The following is an 18,819-nucleotide window of genomic DNA, read 5'->3' as shown; positions in this document are numbered from 1 at the left end:
TTGCTCGTTATGTCAAGGCAAGAAGTTTTCTTTTAGAGGGCCTAAACAACCCATTTAAGTCGCTGTAAGGCTTACCTCGTGAAACCGGTCCCCAGGGAAGTATTGTAAGAGAGTTATGTTCCGCAAAGCAGCTGGACAATAAATCACTTGGAGATGCTGGGGATTGAACCCAGGACCTCATACATGCAAAGCATGCGCTCTACCACTGAGCTACATCCCCACGTACTTGGTGTTGACAGAGTGTACTTAACATGGATTTTACGCTCACTGTAGACGTATTGTACAACGAGTGTTCTCTTGTGTTTAAGCAGTGCTCCTTACTGCATACCCTGCTATATTTGCCTTTTTTATGCATGCGGTGAGTTGTTGATGCTGGTGGCTCGTAGGTCGAGGGGTATGATTCTCGCTTCGGGTGCGAGAGGTCCCGGGTTCAAATCCCGGATGAGCCCTGCTGCCAGGAAAAAGTCAATCCAGTGTGTGTTCCTCCAGGTTCTTTTTCTCCATGGACTGGTTGTATCTGACAGACATTACCTCCACTCAATGTGACATACCACGAAAAGCGACAACTGACTTTGGGTGTAAGTCTTGGCCCGGAAAGAAATTAAAGAGCAAAACATAATGGAAATGTTGCCCGATAGGCGGGAGGAAGCTGGTTTCAATCGTAGTATTTCAGTCTGAAACTAGGCTTTGCCTGTGAAATGTGTGAAAGGAGAATATTGAACAACCGCTTATTTCAAAGATCAACAATGATCTTTGAAAACGTTTTTAAGTGCATGTTTTTTTAAGTGAGCAACGTCTTGGAGATCCTGGTATTAATCCCAGGACCTCAGACATGCTAAAGCGAAGACAGCGGCTCTTTCTACTCAAGCTTGAGCAACTTCCTAGGCAATCATTGCTCGTTATGTCAAGGCAAGACGTTTTCTGTTAGAGGGCCTAAACAACCCATTTAAGTCGCCGTAAGTCTTACTTTGTGAAACCGGTCCCCAGGGAAGTATTGTAAGAGAGTCACCGTAAGGCTTACTTTGTGAAACCGGTCCCCAGGGAAGTATTGTAAGAGAGTTACGTTCCGCAAAGCAGCTGGACAATAAACCACTTGGAGATGCTGGGGATTGAACCCAGGACCTCATACATGCAAAGCAAGCGCTCTACCACTGAGCTACATCCCCACGTACTTGGTGTTGACAGAGTGTACTTAACATGGATTTTATGCTCACTGTAGACGTATTGTGCAACGAGTGTTCTCTTGTGTTTAAGCAGTGCTCCTTACTTAGCCCCTGCTATATTTGCCTTTTTTTATGCATGCGGTGAGTTGTCGCTGCTGGTGGCTCGTTGGTCTAGGGGTATGATTCTCGCTTCGGGTGCGAGTGGTCCCGAAGAGCGACAACTGATTTTGGGTGTAAAGTCTTTCTTGGCATTCTTGGCCCGGAAAGAAATTAAAGAGCAAAACATAATGGAAATGTTGCCCGATAGGTCGGAGGAAGCTGGTTTCTATCGTAGTATTTCAGGCTGAAACTAGGCTTTGCCTGTGAAATGTGTGAAAGGAGAATATTGAACAACCTCTTATTTCAAAGATCAACAATGATATTTGAAAACGTTTTTATGTGCTTGTTTTTTTAAGTGAGCAACGTCTTGAAAATCCTGGTATTAATCCCAGGACCTCAGACATGCTAAAGCGAAGACTGCGGCTCTTTCTACTCAGACTAGAGCAACTTCCTAGGCAATCATTGCTCATTATGTCAAGGCAAGACGTTTTCTGTTAGAGGGCCTAAACAACGCATTTAAGTCGCCGTAAGGCTTACTTCGTGAAACCGGTCTCCAGGGAAGTATTGTAAGACAGTTAATTTATGCAATGCAGCTGGACAATAAACCACTTGGAGATGCTGGGGATTGAACCCAGGACCTCATACATGCAAAGCATGCGCTCTACCACTGAGCTACATCCCCACATACTTGGTGTTGACAGAGTCTACTTAACATGGATTTTATGCTCACTGTGGACGTATTGTACAACGAGTGTTCTCTTGTGTTTAAGCAGTGCTCCTTACTGCAGCCCCTGCTATGTTTGCCTTTTTATGCATGCGGTGATTTGTGACTGCTGGTGGCTCGTTGGTCTAGGAGTATGATTCTCGCTTTGGGTGCGTGAGGTCCCGGGTTCAAATCCGGGACGAGCCCTGCTGCCAGGAAAAAGTCAATCCAGTGTTTGTTCCTCCAGGTGCTTTCTCCATGGACTGTTTGTATCGGCAAGACATTACATCCACTCAATGTGACATACCACGAAGAGCGACAACTGACTTTGGGTGTAAGTCTTGGCCCGGAAAGAAATTAAAGAGCAAAACATAATGGAAATGTTGCCCGATAGGCGGGAGGAAGCTGGTTTCAATCGTAGTATTTCAGTCTGAAACTAGGCTTTGCCTGTGAAATGTGTGAAAGGAGAATATTGAACAACCGCTTATTTCAAAGATCAACAATGATCTTTGAAAACGTTTTTAAGTGTGTGTTTTTTTAAGTGAGCAACGTCTTGGAGATCCTGGTATTAATCCCAGGACCTCAGACATGCTAAAGCGAAGACAGCGGCTCTTTCTACTCAAGCTAGAGCAACTTCCTAGGCAATCATTGCTCGTTATGTCAAGGCAAGATTTTTTCTGTTAGAAGGCCTAAAAAACCCATTTAAGTCGCCGTAAGACTTACCTCGTGAAACCGGTCCCCAGGGAAGTATTGTAAGAGAGTTAAGTTCCGCAAAGCAGCTGGACAATAAACCACTTGGAGATGCTGGGGATTGAACCCAGGAACTCATTCATGCAAAGCATGCACTCTACAACTGTGCTACATCCCCACGTACTTGGTGTTGACAGAGTGTACTTAATATGGATTTTATGGTCACTGTAGACGTATTGTACAACAAGTGTTCTCTTGTGTTTAAGCAGTGTGCCTTACTGCAGCCCCTGCTATATTTGCCTTTTTTTATGCATGCGGTGAGTTGTCGCTGCTGGTGGCTCGTTAGTCTAGGGGTATGATTCTCGCTTCGGGTGCGAGAGGTCCCGAAGAGCGACGACTGATTTTGGGTGTAAAGTCTTTCCTTGCTTTCTTGGCCCGGAAAGAAATTAAAGAGCAAAACATAATGGAAATGTTGCGCGATAGGTCGGAGGAAGCTGGTTTCTATCGTAGTATTTCAGTCTGAAACTAGGCTTTGCCTGTGAAATGTGTGAAAGGAGAATATTGAATAACCGCTTATTTCAAAGATCAACAATGATATTTGAAAACGTTTTTAAGTGCTTGTTTTTTTAAGTGAGCAGCGTCTTGAAAATCCTGGTATTAACCCCAGGACCTCAGACATGCTAAAGCGAAGACTGCGGCTCTTTCTACTCAGGCTAGAGCAACTTCCTAGGCAATCATTGCTCGTTATGTCAAGGCAAGAAGTTTTCTTTTAGAGGGCCTAAACAACCCATTTAAGTCGCCGTAAGGCTTACCTCGTGAAACCGGTCCCCAGGGAAGTATTGTAAGAGAGTTATGTTCCGCAAAGCAGCTGGACAATAAATCACTTGGAGATGCTGGGGATTGAACCCAGGACCTCATGCGCTCTACCACTGAGCTACATCCCCACGTACTTGGTGTTGACAGAGTGTACTTAACATGGATTTTACGCTCACTGTAGACGTATTGTACAACGAGTGTTCTCTTGTGTTTAAGCAGCGCTCCTTACTGCATACCCTGCTATATTTGCCTTTTTTATGCATGCGGTGAGTTGTTGATGCTGGTGGCTCGTAGGTCGAGGGGTATGATTCTCGCTTCGGGTGCGAGAGGTCCCGGGTTCAAATCCCGGATGAGCCCTGCTGCCAGGAAAAAGTCAATCCAGTGTGTGTTCCTCCAGGTTCTTTTTCTCCATGGACTGGTTGTATCTGACAGACATTACCTCCACTCAATGTGACATACCACGAAAAGCGACAACTGACTTTGGGTGTAAGTCTTGGCCCGGAAAGAAATTAAAGAGCAAAACATAATGGAAATGTTGCCCGATAGGCGGGAGGAAGCTGGTTTCAATCGTAGTATTTCAGTCTGAAACTAGGCTTTGCCTGTGAAATGTGTGAAAGGAGAATATTGAACAACCGCTTATTTCAAAGATCAACAATGATCTTTGAAAACGTTTTTAAGTGCGTGTTTTTTTAAGTGAGCAACGTCTTGGAGATCCTGGTATTAATCCCAGGACCTCAGACATGCTAAAGCGAAGACAGCGGCTCTTTCTACTCAAGCTTGAGCAACTTCCTAGGCAATCATTGCTCGTTATGTCAAGGCAAGACGTTTTCTGTTAGAGGGCCTAAATAACCCATTTAAGTCGCCGTAAGTCTTACTTTGTGAAACCGGTCCCCAGGGAAGTATTGTAAGAGAGTCACCGTAAGGCTTACTTTGTGAAACCGGTCCCCAGGGAAGTATTGTAAGAGAGTTACGTTCCGCAAAGCAGCTGGACAATAAACCACTTGGAGATGCTGGGGATTGAACCCAGGACCTCATACATGCAAAGCATGCGCTCTACCACTGAGCTACATCCCCACGTACTTTGTGTTGACAGAGTGTACTTAACATGGATTTTATGCTCACTGTAGACGTATTGTACAACGAGTGTTCTCTTGTGTTTAAGCAGTGCTCCTTACTGCAGCCCCTGCTATATTTGCCTTTTTTATGCATGCGGTGAGTTGTCGCTGCTGGTGGCTCATTGGTCTAGGGGTATGATTCTCGCTTCGGGTGCGAGAGGTCCCGAAGAGCGACAACTGACTTTGGGTGTAAAGTCTTTCTTGGCTTTCTTGGCCCGGAAAGAAATTAAAGAGCAAAACATAATGGAAATGTTGCCCGATAGGTCGGAGGAAGCTGGTTTCAATCGTAGTATTTCAGTCTGAAACTAGGCTTTGCCTGTGAAATGTGTGAAAGGAGAATATTGAACAACCGCTTATTTCAAAGATAAACAATGATCTTTGAAAACGTTTTAAGTGCTTGTTTTTTTAAGTGAGCAACGTCTTGGAGATCCTGGTATTAATCCCAGGACCTCAGACATGCTAAAGCGAAGACAGTGGCTCTTTCTACTCAGGCTAGAGCAACTTCCTAGGCAATCATTGCTCGTTATGTCAAGGCAAGACGTTTTCTGTTAGAGGGCCTAAACAACCCATTTAAGTCGCCGTAAGGCTTACTTTGTGAAACCGGTCCCCAGGGAAGTATTGTAAGAGAGTTACGTTCCGCAAAGCAGCTGGACAATAAACCACTTGGAGATGCTGGGGATTGAACCCAGGACCTCATACATGCAAAGCATGCGCTCTACCACTGAGCTACATCCCCACGTATTTGGTGTTGACAGAGTTTACTTAACATGGATTTTATGCTCACTGTACACGTATTGTACAACGAGTGTTCTCTTGTGTTTAAGCAGTGCTCCTTACTTAGCCCCTGCTATATTTGCCTTTTTTTATGCATGCGGTGAGTTGTCGCTGCTGGTGGCTCGTTGGTCTAGGGGTATGATTCTCGCTTCGGGTGCGAGTGGTCCCGAAGAGCGAAAACTGATTTTGGGTGTAAAGTCTTTCTTGGCATTCTTGGCCCGGAAAGAAATTAAAGAGCAAAACATCATGGAAATGTTGCCCGATAGGTCGGAGGAAGCTGGTTTCTATCGTAGTATTTCAGGCTGAAACTAGGCTTTGCCTGTGAAATGTGTGAAAGGAGAATATTGAACAACCTCTTATTTCAAAGATCAACAATGATATTTGAAAACGTTTTTATGTGCTTGTTTTTTTAAGTGAGCAACGTCTTGAAAATCCTGGTATTAATCCCAGGACCTCAGACATGCTAAAGCGAAGACAGTGGCTCTTTCTACTCAAGCTAGAGCAACTTCCTAGGCAATCATTGCTCGTTATGTCAAGGCAAGACGTTTTCTGTTATAGGGCCTAAACAACCCATTTTAGTCGCCGTAAGCCTTACCTCGTGAAACCGGTCCCCAGGGAAGTATTGTAAGAGAGTTAAGTTCCGCAATGCAGCTGGACAATAAACCACTTGGAGATGCTGGGGATCCAACCCAGGACCTCATGCATGCGCTCTACCACTGAGCTACATCCCCTCAAGCAGCGACGTGTGTTTGTCATGCAAAGCAAAAGTATTAGGGAGCGGTTAATCGATTGGTCGGTGAAAGCTGTTTTGAGTTAAGACGGTGCAATCAATCAGTGCATGTTAGTCTGAAAGTAGGTTTAAGTTTTTTTCTGTCGTTAAACTTCTGTCGTTTCACTAGACAACACCCTTATTCATCGGCCGGTGTCATGTAATGCCTTCTGAAGCTGGGATGAAACCAACAGCCCCCAGTTTAAGTGGAGAAGAACCCTTGAAACCTAAAGTACAAATGACTGTAAGGTGTTTTAGGCACCTGGGGGAAACCTGAATGCTTGCTTTTCTTCCTCCATCAACGATAAAAAATGTGAAGATTTTTTTTCTTGAGCCCTAGAGTTAGTGCTATCATCAGAGATGAAGGCAGCTTCGACCAGAATGCAAAAAAATATGTTTGAGGCCAGCAATATTACATCTACAGCGCCAGAGATCTCTGAAAGATTAATAGAGTTATCTCTATTCCTATCTCAAGTTGGAGGCTTGCATACCATTAGCCTTTAGACCTTCCCCTGAAATTTCATGCATGCTGTTCTAACCAGTGATCCATAAAATTGTGATGCTGTATGCTTTGTATTTAAATATATGCCATTATCACTTCCCACTTTCTAAAAATTCAAATAAATTATTTTTTTCATATACATTCTATAACATCTACTTAAATCAGTGGATGTATCACTTTCCAAACAAGAATTGTATCCATTTTGTGTTTTGGTTTGAACCGAAGCAATATCAGTGACCTGAAACTAACTAATGTGCGTCCCATTTTAGTAAACATGGCACTGACATTTTGTTGGGTATATGCTTGTTAGGCTGAGCTTTGAATAGAGTCCACTCTCTAGACAGTAATGACCGGTTGGAGATAACTATGGTGGAGAGAGGCAGACTTAAAATTGGCAAGAAATTCAGAACACACACCACCACCCCTGTGATTTTCACAATTGCCGAAAAGAGACACCCATCTCAGATGTGCTTTAAATAATAATACAAATTCATTATCTTGGTCACTTTGCACACAGCTAATTCCAGCATGTAAGTGACATTTTGCGTAATGGAAGTGACATAAAAATGCTTAGAGAATGTATGTTTTACGAATATATTGAACCATCTTGTATATATTTTACTAAACCCTTGTTGATAGAGTCTAAACATCAGAAAAATTTCAGTCTATGAACACAGTTTCTATTTAAAAAAAGGGAAATAAACATGCGTTATTGATGTGACAAAAAAGGACACGGTTTTGGGGAGACGACAAACTTCAATTTCTGTAAATTGAAATGCACGAACTGCAAGCAATAATACCCAATGGAAAAGGGATGCATCTTTACATAAACTTTAAATATCATAAAAATTTATAATAATAATAAAAATTGAAGTAGTAAACTAGTAAAATATTAGTTTGCATCTTAAAACTAGTATTTAGTGAAATCACGTGCACCCCAAATTCAAAATAGAAATAGCTGTATTTGTCTCCAATCGCTTGGAAGTTGCCAATATATGGAGTGCTATTTGATAAAGAACATGCACCGTCAAATATGACAACCATAATATTTTTTAATGCACCAGAAAACTGGTAGATAGGTTGTAAATAGCCGTAATGTTAAAAACATGCCATAAAGTGTATTGGTTTGGCTCTGCTGGGATTTTATTCCAGCAAAAAAGAATGAATCATGAAAAGCCATCTGCTAAAATAAGATGACTTAACTGTCACAGACACACTATTGCGAGAAGATTAAGAGGCATAAATTGTCTGGTTTCTATAGGCCCCACCGCAGAGCTGAAAGACATCAACGGCACAATGAATGGCTGGTGCCAGAACACTTCAGAAGCTCATATAGGTGGACTTGTCCAAGTCTCTGTAATGAGCCCTGTCTCCTGTAACATGACCCGCAACTCAAATCAGCTGAAAACTGAAACATCACGTAATAAGATTCATTACTTTGTACCCCACGTCAAACCAGAGACCTGTGTATTATAGGCCTGTAGGTTTCCAGGAAAAACGCTGAACTCTTGCTAGCTATGTTGACTTCAAATGACACCACGTTAATAGAGAAATCCAATCAGACCAGCTTCCATCACAACGGGAGATACAGGAAACTTAAAGAGAGATATTTGGGTCAAAATTATGTTAGATGAAGGGGAGAAAATAGTTTTTTTACCAAACTTGATATGAGAGAGAGGCTGTAATTATCTGACACTGGTTCTGTTGAAATGGAACTTAGAGGATACGATTTCATTGAATGTGTAAAACACTTCCCCTCAAAGGCAAAGATGGCCACACTTTATTTTGGTTTGGTTGTCAATTGTATCCTTCTTTTTGGATTATTACTGCAATTGACTTAAATGAGTTTTCTTTAAACCAACCTACCTTATTATTCACTTCTTATGCTTCGCAATGTTGTTGTTGTTTTTTTATTCAAGACTCATTTTACCAAAATAAAGATAAGTTACTTTTGTGGGATTGTTTGTTTGGGGAAAGTAGGCACATCTAATTATTACCAGGATATATACAGTTTATTCTTTTCTTTGTTGGCATCCGCCTTTCTCTTTCAGGGGCCACAGCAAGTCCAAAGTGATTACATTACCACGCTAAGATTATATGGGTACACAAAATCGTGAAACCATTAGGTCACATAAGCTTGATTTATTACAGAAAAAATTCCTCCCTGACTAAAATATTAAAAGCCCTATGTATAGCACACTCATTACTTTTTTGAAAAGAGCGTTATGGGTGCAATGTTATCTGCTACTCGCCCTTTAAGCAAAATTCTGGAAATATTGCTATTTGTACCTTCGAGGTTCAAAGTAAAATAGTTTTACTTCACTAAACCCAATAAACCCTAAACTCATCCCATAAATGATCAAACTAAAGCCATCTCAAAACTTCACTGAATTCAGTAATGCCTGAATTTATTACTTGACTTGTAATAATTTGGCTTCAAATTGTTTAATGACCTCCATCAATATCCATCAATAATTTAAAGACCTCCATCAATATCCTTAAATTATTATCTACTTTATCTTCTCGATAATTGTCAGGTGGTCATTTTCTTCTATGAATATTGAGAGTATTGTACAGGAGTTTGCAGCAGTACAGGTCATATAATTAAATGTTTCCGACAAGGTACTAACTGTAATGTCTAAATATGTTTTTAACATTGAGAAGAGCAGCACAATGATGTAATATTTTATATCCAACACCCACAATAATTATCCCGTGTGTCTATTTAAACTCATCATACAAATACCAATATAACAAGCCTTTGTTTAATCTTTAAAGGCCATTTAAATTAACAAAACATTCTCTGTATAGTAAAAAGAATGAGTTTTATCAGCCATGTAGCTGTGAATTTAGACCATGTTATCATACAGGTTGAATGAGTTTTATCAGCCATGTAGCTGTGAATTTAGACCATGTTATCATACAGGGTTGAATTGGAGGTTAAATTCAAAGTAGTGTTACTTATATTCTCATTTATTTGTTTGTAAAAGCCATTCTTTCACAGAGACAAGTTTTCTGTTAGTGTTAATAAGGTCACCCTTGAAAAAAACAGAAAGACAGGGTGAGGGTGTTTATTGATTATTAACTCATTGTTAGTCAGGTGGTCACATGCATTTGAATGATCCCAATTAACTTGAAATAACAAAGGTTGGTTGCAGATATCAGGCACGTAATCATGTGATCTCATGTGAAACTGCTCTCTGTACTTCATAGTGTGTTTTAATGAAACTCTGCTATGTGTATAATTGCTTTGGTGTTCATTTGACTGGAAATGATCACTGACAGCAGAAATTAGGAGGGTTCTAGTGGATGATGTGCTTATAAAGGAACCTGCTGGACTGCTTAATCTGTATGTCATTCCAGGGGACAGCTGTGGAGTCACTACAATACTGCTGATGTCAGGCTTATTGGAGAAACATAATGTGCACATCCAGGACAGAGAAACCCTGGACTCTCTCTCTCTCTCTCTCTCTCTCTCTCTCTCTCTCTCTCTCTCTCTCTCTCTCTCTCTCTCTCTCTGCATCTGCTCACTCTTTTAGCTAAGTGCAAATCCCTTAACTCTGCATTTTTGCCCAAGTGTATTTCATCAAGAATAATTGACAGCCTGAGTCTTAAAGCGATCCATGAGGGACCAGTAACCACACTTAAAACTCAACAGACTTAACACTCTCACAAATAAATATATAAGAGTATATTCCCCCTAATACATTCTTTCAGTGGCATCATATGTCGGAAAACAAATAGCCCATTAATGTTTGATAACTACTTATTTCTTACCATTATGCCTATAAAATAAACAAATATGTTTGTACTATCATGTTTCATTTTATCAGACATTCATTTGAACAGAAAAACAATTAAATACAATCAAATCTTTTCAAACAAGAGTATCAAAGAGGCTTTGGAAGCATAGTGCGAACTACGGGGGAGCTAGGGGGAGCTCGGCTCCCCTTAATAAGACATGGGCTCCCCTGAAAACGAGATGTGAAATTTTGGGGGGTCTCAAAAAATGTAATTATTTTGAAGTGCAATTTCAGTTGTGTAATGTGATCATGATGGATTAATATGTGTAAAATAGCAAAAATATTATTCAGTCATGCATGACGGCGATTAAAACTCTATTTACTTCAATAAAGATTACTATACATGCTATTCTTGTCATGAGCATCAAGGTGTGGGGGCGCTGCGGTGCAAATTCCACATATGTTGGTACGTCATAGATTCGTAGAAAAAATACACGTTGGAGGCCATTTATCGCGCGCGAAGTCCTTAATTCATTCTGCAGTTATAGCATCATAGCCATGGCAAAAATAAAACAAGGAAGTTTAATTAATTTTGGTTTTATTAAGAAATTGTGAAGTGATGACGTTAATAGGACGACTGATTCACCTGCTGCAAGCACTGTTAATAGGTTGCGTGAAAACAGCCTCTCATCGCTTAGTTTTCCGGACATTAATGGATGCCCATTGCAGAGTTTCGAGTTGAACCTGTGATGTGTCCTTTTTTGAGGCACTCGTGTCGATAATGTATAATAGTGCATACACGTGTAGCTGTTGTAAGTCCTTCTTCAAGGCACAAACAGTGTTCATGTATGGTGTTTTTGTTACAATGTTTTTGTATATGAATATGTATGTAAAAATTATTTACACATTTACTTCATTCCAACATAGACAGCGTGTACTGTTTCATTTACCTCTGTTTAACCACATTTATGAAAAAGGTGCGCTATAAATTTTTTGGTTGCACTTTATTTTACAGTTCGCGTACCTGTGTGCTTACAGTGTACTTACCTAAGAAAGCACTTGATAGTATAAGGTAAATACATAGTGTATGTTTAGGTTTGGGGTAGGTTCAGGGTTAGTACCGAGTTGTCACCCAGTTATTATAATTACTGTAATAAGGACACAGTATGTACATGGGAAACAGAACTGTAAAGTTCTACACATTAAAAAGGGAATTAACACCTTAAAATGAATTTTGAGAAAGATCAATTTATGAGGTGAAAAACACCTTTGTCTTAAATAAATATAATTCAGGTTAAAAAACAATGAATCACATATTTTTTGTGAACAATTAATCCCACACAACGGGTTCATATTTGGTCATTTTTACCACAAATGCAACCAAAACAAACAGAATTCAAATTAGCTATAGAAAATGACTCGTTCACATCTTGCTTAACAAATGATGAAACCATATGTTTTTAGGACAATGTTTTTAAGGGCTCATCATTAATCACTGTATGTTTAAGGCTCTCAATATCCCTATATATCCACTCAGATGTCAACTGTTAGTTCACCTTTTGATACTTGTATCAAAATTTTCATTAATCTCATAAATCCGTCAGGAATAAACTCAATTTTACGTAATTATGTCGCAGAGAAAAACATGTTAGTAAATTGTGTGTCAGTATTGTGAGAAAATTAATGACCTCATGTTGTTTTAATGTCTGTTGTTAATTTCCCATGATTTTTTTATTTGATGTGGCTGTGATTGTTGTAGAGTAATGTAGCCAAATCTAGCATAGACCCATTAGCTGGCAATGAATGGTAAATTTCAGCATGTCGTAACAAATTGCAACTGATTGGTCTCTTGTTCTACATGTCCGTCAAGATACACAGGGAACACTGCGAAAGTGAAAATAATCTACTGTCCTTGGCAATGCTGCAGTCTAGTCTGCAGTAAATTTACGAAATTATTCATTAGAAATATGTTTTAAGATGTGGTTACATTACCAAGACACTGTCTATAGCTATTTTTAAATTGGGTATTAAAACCAAATGAAGATCATGGTTTTACAGGTTCTCAGTCAAAGTTAGTTTAACCTGAGTGGGTCGATAAGGCTGGCAGTCATGCACTAATGGTAAATGTTGTTAACGTTGTCTTAATGTTAATAAGTGCAGTTTGCAGTCTGGAATTTCTATGTGTGAAACGTCTCGGTTACGTATGTAACCTCTGTTTGTCATGATTCTGCTGCATCATGTCATGTTTTCTTAGTGTAGTGGCAGGATCATGACAGAACCTCGTATTTTGTGTGGAGAGAGGCAATTATTGTTCTTATGGCCTTCCATACTCTCTCTCCTGTCTCGTCTTTGTTCCCATCCTCTCGTTACCCTCATTATTGATTAATGCCCTTCACCTGTTTCCCTCTTGATTTGCTCCCTTATTTAATGTCCTTGTGTCTTCTGTCTTGTGCTGGTTCATTGTGGTTTGTGTGGTGAGTTCCTGTGTCTTGTAAGTCTAGTCTAGTTTTGATGTTCATGTTCATGTTCATAGTTTATTTTAGTCTTGTTTAAGTGTAGGTAGTTTTAGTCCTGTCTTGTTATTGTAGTCATGTCATGTTTTGTTCTGTTACCCCCACGTGGGTCTTTGTTTTATTATTTATTAAATATATGTTAACCCCTTAACCGCTGTCTGCACCTGGGTCCTCTCTCCGTGTCTCACCACGAGAATCATGACACTGTTCCCTGATGGAGGGAACGAGACGTTGTGTCGAACCGACAGATGGGGTTCGCCCCTAAGAACCTATCATCTTCTGACTATTTTGAAAAGGCCAATGAAATTGGCGAATGAAATTTGCATGCCGGGCTCCGCCCCCGGATATCCGGGTATAAAAGGCGAGCCGGCGTGCTCATTCATTCACCTTTTGTGCTGAGGAGCCTGAGAGCATCTCACGATCGCTGCAGCGGACGGCTAGTGTTGTGGCATGAGGGACACAACGTCTCGTTCCCTCCATCAGGGAACAGATGTTACATACGTAACCGTAACCATAGGGGGGAATACAGTGGAGACACCAACATGGTCTCACCAAATAGGGGAGAACTCATGGGAGGTATGTGCGGAATGCCGCAAGGTGGATGTCCACCTGGGGGAGGTCATGGGTTGCCACGCGGGGAACCACCTCATGACGACATCTCAGACGGAACCACCCTAGTGGGGGGTTACTACGTGTGGGGCACTAGGTCCGGTTAGAGCTATATGTAATAACTCAGCTTGATACCCGGCCATAGGCGGCAGGGCTGCTCCGCCAAGCCCGCCGCCCTGAGTGCTTATTGATGGATGGACGGACTGCCTATTCTTCACCCTTGGGGAAAGAAGGGAGGCAGCCCATAGCGCACTGATCCACCTAAGAAGGGGAACGGCGCTATGCGCAGGCGTACGCCCTACGACCGCTGGTCTCACCTGTTGGCAAGACTCGAGCTGCCGGTTCCCCACGGAGGTTGCAAGCCTCTGCGAGGTATAGCGTAGCCCAACCCGCAACTCTACAGATGTCTGCCAGAGAGGCGCACTGAGCCGATGCCCACGAGGAGGCCACATCCCTCAAATGGGCACGGGCTAGGATCGGCACGCCGCAGTGACGGCGTGTGCAATCCAGCGCGACAACTCTCCTCGGAGACAGCACTCCCGTTGCTGACCTCCATAACAGACAAGAGCTGCTCAGGGCCTTGAAGCCCTCCGTGTGGTTCGAGTAGAGGCGCAATGCGCTTACTGGACACCCCACGTACAGGTTGGGTCTTTCTCCCGGTGTGGGAGCGCTTGCAAGTTCACCACCTAGTTCCCAAAGGGGGGCGGCGGAACTTTGGGCACGTAAGTCGGCCGGGGTCTCAGGATCACGTGAGAGTCACCGGGCCTGAATTTTGGCAATCGGTGGACACGGAATGCTTGCAGGTGCCTCACCCTCTGGATGGACTCGAGCCCCAGCAGGAGAGCCAACCCCCCTCGCAGAACGAGGCAGAACGAGGCAGGGGGCTCTCCGCAGGGCCCGAAAAAAGGGGACCAAAAGGTCCACCTTAAGGCCCCAAGAGGGTACGGGGCGCGGACGAGGCCTTAGCCCCTCGCGCCCTAGAGGAACCTAATAATCAGGTCATGCCGCCCCAGAGGCTCACCAGCAACTGGTACGTGATAACCGCAACAGCGGGTACCCACACTCCAATGTGGAAGGGGAGATTACTCCCCAGCCTCTCCTGCAATAGGACAGCACGTTCCTGAGCGAGCAATTCCGCGGGTCTTCTCCTCGAGAAGAGCAGCAGGACGAGAAGGGGCGCCACTTTAAAGGCATCCAGCCTTGTGGGCATGGCCCTTGCCTGAGTGATAGTCTCCACCACTGTGGGGGGTAGATCATCCAGGAACTCCTCGTCCCATCCAGGAGCCAGACCCAAAGGTCCGGCTCGAATGCCACAACGTGCCCATCCCCTGCGAGTAGGCCCTTCGCCAGCGGATTTGGCCAGGGGGAGTTGTCGTCAGGAGTATTAGCTCCGAGGACCAAGTGTAGTTGGGCCCGTAAGGCGCAACTAGCAGCACTTGATACTCCCTTCCCAGACCTTGCACAGGACCTGCGCAAAGAGGCTCACTGGGGGGAAGCGTACTTCCGCTTGTCCCGCGGCCAACTGCGCGCTAGGGCCTCCGTGTCGAGGGGGGGCCTCGTCCAGGGAGTGCCCAGCGGTACTGGTTGGTTTTCAGGGAGGCAACAGGTCCCCCTGTGCCAGCCCAAACCACACCCAAGCCGGCCCGCAGGGGTGGAGTCGTCACTTTCCACGAGGTGTCAACTGACGAGAGAGCGCTTGGCTGTCTGGTTCAGGACACCCGGTGGGCATGTGACAGGCAGGGCTTTGCCACCTGCTGTCTCCACGGGAGGAGGCGTTTGGGCGAGTTGCGATGACTGCAGCGAGCGAATGCCACCCTGAGGTTTAGTACGCTACGCCGGTCGTGCTGTCCGGGCCAGTATGCTGGCTCTGCAAGAGAGGCCGGAGCCTCATCAGTGCAAGCAGGACAGCTAGCAACTTGAGGGCAGTGATATGCCAACGCAGGCGGGGGCCCGTCCAGCGATCCGACACTGCGCGCCCGTTGCACACCGCACCCCGTAGGGAGGCGTCTGTCGTTACCACGACCGGCCTCAAGACCTGCCCGGGGTTAGGATGCGACGGCAGCAGGCGTAATGACGATACACCTACTGCCAGTGCGCTATGCTCTCCAGGGAACTCATCTCTGTAGTCAGTGCTGTCGCGGTCTCATATGTGTCAACCCGAGGGGGACAGGCCACCCCCGAGGACACGTGCCGAGGAGCCTCTGAAACTGATTTCAGGGGACCGCTGGCTGCTGCCTGAAAGTTCAAGCAGATCAGCACTGACTGTGCGTGCTCGAGAGCGAGCACGCCGTCATGGAGACAGTGTTGAGTTCTCTACCAGGAATAGGGGAGCTCTGCCCCAGGGAGAGCTGCTCTTTTTCCCGGCTGACCCGTTACTGACATCTCGGCCGAGGGGACGGTTCGATCGCCTTCGCCAGAGGGGTGGCAGCCCCGGCCTGGAGCACGGGAACATCCCTGCCTCTGCTGAGGTAAGAGGATGCCCAAAGTCCGGCGGAGGTCTGGCGAACTGGATCGAATGCCGAGACGGACCACACTCCCAGCCACCGTGATGGTTTGAAATGCTAACCAAGCACCCAGGGACCTCACAGAGGGGGCTACGATCTGCTTCATCAACCCGCGGGGGTTGGTTCAATGACTAGCAGTGCTGGTCCCACCCGGGGGGAACAGCTCCGCTAAATCACCTGCCAGGCGAAGGCACAGCTCGACGCACCGTCGAAGCGAGAGTGCTGAGGGCTGCTTTATACTCGCCATTGCGTGCCGCCACGACGCAACGTCGAGTTGCCGAACACCATCTTTCAGAGGGTGAGAGCGGCTGCAAGTGGGACCCAGAGAGAGACCTCTCCTTGTGAGAAGGCGGGTACTAGGCCCCCGGAGGGGCCCAGAAGGTGCTGGGACGCGGCAGGGACCGCCCCAGTCCGACCACCCAGCGACCAAGGCTGGGTCGGGCCCGATGGTTCAATCTCTCTAGGTGGTCCTTCTCTAGACGTCTTCCTCCAGGGGGGCACCTGCGGGGCACCAGAACCGGAGTCGACGCTGGAGAAGGCCGGGGCTGCTGGGGGGCAGACCACGTGCGAGACCTCGACAGCCGAAAAGCGGCCGGGTCACAGCAGGCCGGTCTGTTTCTACACTGTCAAAAGACTGCTGGAGCAGTCCTTGACAGCGCCACCAATCAGCCGACCTTGCGAGAGGGGAGTCGGGAAAGTGGCCTTTCTCGACATCGCCCACCTGCGCAAGATTGAGTCCGAGGCGTCTTTCCGGGCCACTGATGTGGACATCGTCCGACCCAGCCTGCGCTGCCACCGTGGTCCCCGGAGGGCCAGTCGTCGGCGGCACTACTTGGGTCGGTCTTACCCCATGGGGCTCTCTTTAGCGCCCTGGCCTGCAGGATGGCCATGGCGTAAGAGTGGTGGCAGATTGGCCCACGGCACTGCCAGCCTCAACACCAGAGATGTCGAGACCTTACATGCCCTGGACGGTGAGTCTAGGTCAAGCTCCCCAGGTGGCCGCCGTCTGCGGATACCCGCGACTGCATGCTCCACCCAGGGTGCATTGACATAGTCCCTAGCTGCCTCCCCGCCCCAAGGGAAGAGAGGGCGATAAAAGGGGGCGCTCCAGGTCTTACTGAACTACTTATGCAGCTCGGTAAAACTTGGCACTTGAGCCGGGCACGGCTTGGAGTCGCGCCCGGACCCAATGTGCGAAGTACCCAGCCGCGAGCGCCAGGGCTGCGGTGCACCGCAATCCGACACTCACGGCGGTCCGAGCGAGCATGGCTGCCGTCTGCTCTCACCTGTGCTCGACCTCCCGAGGGAGGAGCTTCAGGGAATTGCCAGAGTCTGATGCCAGCAGGTCGGCTCCGATGTTGCAAGAGACACCTCATCTCCACGGCTCGTGTCTGAGCGCGTGGCTGAGGAATAAGACGGCTTAGGACCATCCTTGGGGAACTGTTAAACAAGCGAGACGGGGCGCGAGCGATCCACGAGCCGGCCGGGTGACGGATTAACGCTCACGATAATCCCCACATCACCCTCACTGCTCGCCGCTGCTGATGGCAGGGCCGTAGCCGCTGTGGTCACAGAACGGGAAGCAAACGAGGTGGTGGCTGAATCTTGACAGAACATAGCCACCGTGACGCAATGTCTGAATAGCCATCCGCCCGCAGTGCGGGCAGGACGAATCCACCAGGCTGCCATAGTGGTCGGACCCCCGAACACCTGCGGCAACCACCGTGTCCGTCCACGTCCTCGATGAGTGCACTGCATGCAAGAGATCAGCGGGCAATGCCACGCTGAGGAAATTGCTCTTTTAGAAAAACACCTCTGGAACTGCCAGGACGCCCAGGGGAATCTCAGCTGCATCGCGTCGTAGAATTCGGCAATTCGAAGAATGTCATCAGATGCGAAGGCTCCGAAGAACAAAAGGTGAATGAATGAGCACGCCGGCTCGCCTTTTCTACCCGGATATCCGGGGGCGGAGCCCGGCATGCAAATTTCATTCGCCAATTTCATTGGCCTTTTCAAAATAGTCAGAAGATGATAGGTTCTCAGGGGCGAACCCCATCTGTCGGTTCGACACAACGTCGAGAGACCGACAGAAAGGGAACTCCAATGCAGCGGCATATGATGATGGTTGTAACCTGTAAAAGCTGTTTTTAAAGGGTCGTATAATCAATATGTTCTTCATCTTTTAAGGTAAAAAAGCTAACTGGAGAAGGTCTGTTTCAGACCTTAAACCATCTTTGTCGAAATTAAGTGATTGTCTTAATAGTTTAGTTAGTTATGGAGTGTTATTGTGTTTGACTAAACATGGTTCTGAGACATGTAGAGTTGGCACTACCTTTACCTTGGCCATTACCAAGCTGGGAAGAGCCAAGACATCAGAATACTCAAATTGTGTCCAGCTGAAGAAAGAAAGTCAAATACATCCAGGATGACATGAAGATTATATTCTGGTTGAACTGGTCCTTTTATTGGTCAATCTGATAGTTTAAGATTATTGATGTTGACCTCAAGCACATATCAATGCATACTCTGCATACGTTTTTGGCAGTGGAGCCTTCTAAATGAGATTTGCTAGCCACAGCTATGGTGAAATTAACAAATCAGTAGCGGTCCAAGCACTGAGCCCTGTGGCACCCCCGTGTTGAGCTGTTGGGACGCGGAGACCTCATCTCTCCAGGATACTCTGAATGACCTACCCGAGAGGTAGGACTCAAACCATTGCAACGCCATTCCAGAGACACCCATAGCACTGAGAGAAGCCAGGAGGATGTGATGATTGACAGTGTCAAAGGCAGCAGACAGATCCAGTAGGATGAGCACAG

Source organism: Barbatula barbatula, assembly GCF_947034865.1.
Source record: "Barbatula barbatula genome assembly, chromosome: 22".
In the NCBI taxonomy this organism is placed as follows: Eukaryota; Metazoa; Chordata; class Actinopteri; order Cypriniformes; family Nemacheilidae; genus Barbatula; species Barbatula barbatula.
This window is presented reverse-complemented; position numbering follows the sequence as displayed.